We start from the raw sequence: 3,448 nt of genomic DNA on the forward strand, positions 1-3,448 counted from the left end.
GTACATTTTCACAACTTTAGAATAGATTCTAGCATTTTCCCTACTACTGATGTAAGGCTAACAGATCTGTAATCCCCACATGGGTGACGTTAATCTACATATAGATTGGAGGAGTCAGATTGGCAAAGGTAACCTGAAAAATGAGTTCATCGAGTGTATTCCTGACAATTTCTTAGAGCAGTATGTTCTAGAGCCAACTAAGGAGCAGGCTATTCTAGACCTGGTAATGTATAATGAGACAGGATTAATCAATAAATTCATGGTAAAGGAGGCGACATGCAGTGGCAGACCTTTAAGGGGATGTTTAATAACTGTCAGCAAGGATTTATCCCAGTGAGAAAGAAAGATCCTTTGAGAAGGATGCATCATCCGTGGCTAAATAAGGAAGTTTAAGGTGGTATCAAATTAAAAGAAACACTGTACAAATCTGCAAAGATTAGTCATATGTCAGAAGATTGGACAGATTTTAAGAACCAGCAAAGAATGATGAAAAAATTAATTAAGAGGTAGAAAGTAGAGCATGAGAGAAAACTAGCTAGTAATATAAAAACAGATAGTAAGAGTGTCTACAAGTATTTAAATAGGAAAAGAGTAACTAAAGCTAATCTTGGTCCTCTGGAGAGTGAGTCTGGGGACTTGATAAAGGAAAACAATGGGGAGGTGGTAGTGGAGTGGTCTTGTCACTGGATCAGTAACTTTGAGATCCTTGGGTATTCTTCTGGGGTCATTGGTTTGAATCTTACCATGGCAGAAAGCAGAATTTGAATTTAATTCATACATCTGGAATTTAAAAAGCTATTTAAATGATGGCCATGAAGCCATAGTCAATTGTTGTGAAAATGAATCTGGTTTAATAATCTTCTTTAGAGAAGGGAATCTGCTGTCATTACCTGGTTTGGCCTATGTGTGACTCCAGATGCACCATAATGTGGTTGACTCTTAACTGCTGTCTGAAATGGCCCAGCAAGCCACACAGTAGTATCTAACTGCCATGAAATCAGTAAGAATGAAACCAGAGTGATCACCTGGCATCGACCTCAGCATTGACAATGAAAACCTGACCCTGCAAAGTCCTCCTTACTAATTATCTGGGATTTGTACCAAATTTGGGAGAGCTGTCCCAAATGTAAAAATAATAGGGTAATAATAGTAGGGGCTTTTAACTTCCCCAATATCAGCTGGGATTGTCTTAGTGAAAAAGGCTTAAAGGGGACGGAATTCTTAAAATGCATACAGGAGAGCTTTTTGAGCCAGTACCAAGAAAGACCGACAAGAGAAGGGGCAGTACTGGTCCTAATCCTAGGAAATGAAGCCGGACAAGTGGTAAAAGTGTCAATGGGGGAGCATGACCATAACTATGTAAGATTTAAGGTAGTTATGGAAAAGGACAAAGCTGGACAGAAATAAAGGTACTGAATTGGGGGAAAGCCGATTTCAATATGATAAAACAGGATCTGGCCAAAGTGGACTGGGAGCAGCTACTTGTAGGAAAGTCGACATCAGACCAGTGGGAGTCATTCAAATAGGAAATATTGAAAGTTCAGAGCCAACATGTTCCTGTTAAGGTAAAGGGTAGGACCAACAAGTCCAGGGAACCCTGGATGTCAAGGGATATAGAGGATTGGATCAGGAAAAAAAAGGAAGGTTATGGCAAATTCGGAGCGCTGATTTTAAATTTTAATTTATGATGCCGAGATATAAGACATTTTTTTCAGCTACTGATTCTCGTGATAAAAATAGCTTCTAATAACATATTCGGAATAATGTATTTCTTTTTTTATTCATGGGATGTGGGTGTCATTGGCTAGGCCAGCATTTATTGCCCATGTCTAATTGCCCTTGAGAAGGTGGTGGTGAGCTGCCTTCTTGAACTGCTGCAGTCCATGTGAGGTCGGTACACCCACAGTGACCTAGAAGGACAACAGCATGCTGGTGCATGGGAACACCACCACCTCCAAGTTCCCCTCCCAGTCCCAAACCTTCCTGATTTGGCAATATATCACTGTTCCTTCACACCGAATGTTGCAGACTGGCACATTCCAAGGTCCAGGACTACGTGCTGAGGGACGCACTAAAGCTTGGGGCAGCCGCAGCAAAGGCTCAATGGGGAAAGACCACAGTGTAAGGTTCCCCCACCAAGCTAGACTGAGGGGCTGGATCTATGGGAAACCCCTCGAACTGTATCGTTAATATTCTGAATTGCTGTAAATGTAAAACTGTAATTGACATGACAATTGTGAAACGGAAGGGTTGGGAAGAAACTCATGACAGTATTGAAGGAAACTGATCTCCCTTGCAATGTTTGTATTTTTTGGTGCTGTTTGGAAACTGTTTGGCAATGTAATTTTTACAGATTTTTATGAATAAAGTATATTTTGGAAATAAAAAAAAAATCACTGTTCCTTCACTGTCACTGGGTCAGAATCCTGGAACTCCGTCCCTAACAGCATTGTGGGTGTACCTTCACTACACAGACTGAAACTGTTCAAGAAGAGGGGTCAGCACTTTGTGAAGGGAATTTATGGATAGACAATAAATTCTGGCTTTGCCAGCACTTCCATCCTGCGGATGAATAAAAAAAAGTATTGATCCTGACGACTGCCTGGTCTGTGCAGCTCAGTGGACCAGCAGACTGTACAGTTGCCTGCTGAGCATTTTCATAGTGTGGAAGCCCAAATAATAATTGAAGATAGAATTGTTGGTGTTTGGAGGAAGAGTATGGTGTGTATTTGAGGTGTGAATGTGTTTAGAGGATTTGTCGATGAGTTGTAATTTGTGTTTGTATTTGAAAGAAGGAACTGTGCATGGGATGTTGTGTGAAGTGAAAAGAGGGGTAAAAGGGAGAGGATTTGTGTGGAAAGTGGAGGTGGTTTTGTTTAGTGAGTGTAAAGATGGCACAGAGCTTGGTCGAACAATTGCATCAGATTGTGGCAAATAATAGGAAGCAGCAAACTGAATCAGCCCTGGTGAGATTGATTGTAAAGTTAAGAGAATGATTTAATACATGCTTGCTGCACCCCAGATGGGACTTGAACCCACAATCACTGGCTTAGGAGGCCAGTGCCTTATCCATTAGGCCACTGGGGCTGTAAAATTTTGTGTTGCAACTTGTCCCTTTGACACCCTTTCTAAGCACTGGCAAATTTGAAGCTTTTTTGTGGGTCAGCATTTTATTTTCACACCCAACTACAATGTATTAATACCAAAGATTTCAGCAATGATGTGACAGGATATAACTTACTGTTGTCTGTCAGCAATTGGTATCGTTGATTACTGGGCAAAATGTTGACTGGTAGACTTGAGGAACGCTGGAGGAGTTATTATTGTGACTGAGTCTATACTATGGGCGAGCAAATAGTGGGAAGGTGAGAGAGGAGCAAATGTTCAGGAAAATTGTTTCCAACTTTGGCAGTTCTCAAAGTAGAAAAGTGTGTGAAATGTGAAAAGC

At 41.0% G+C, this 3,448-nt stretch overlaps 1 non-coding gene across 1 annotated transcript; it reads right to left on the bottom strand.

Annotated features, from left to right (window-relative positions):
- Positions 1 to 3,014: 3,014 nt before the first annotated feature.
- Positions 3,015 to 3,087, bottom strand: trnar-ccu (transfer RNA arginine (anticodon CCU)). The gene has a single exon. It is a non-coding gene; the product is annotated as a tRNA-Arg (tRNA).
- Positions 3,088 to 3,448: the final 361 nt, after the last annotated feature.

This window comes from Heterodontus francisci, chromosome 10, assembly GCF_036365525.1.
Source record: "Heterodontus francisci isolate sHetFra1 chromosome 10, sHetFra1.hap1, whole genome shotgun sequence".
NCBI lineage: Eukaryota > Metazoa > Chordata > Chondrichthyes > Heterodontiformes > Heterodontidae > Heterodontus > Heterodontus francisci.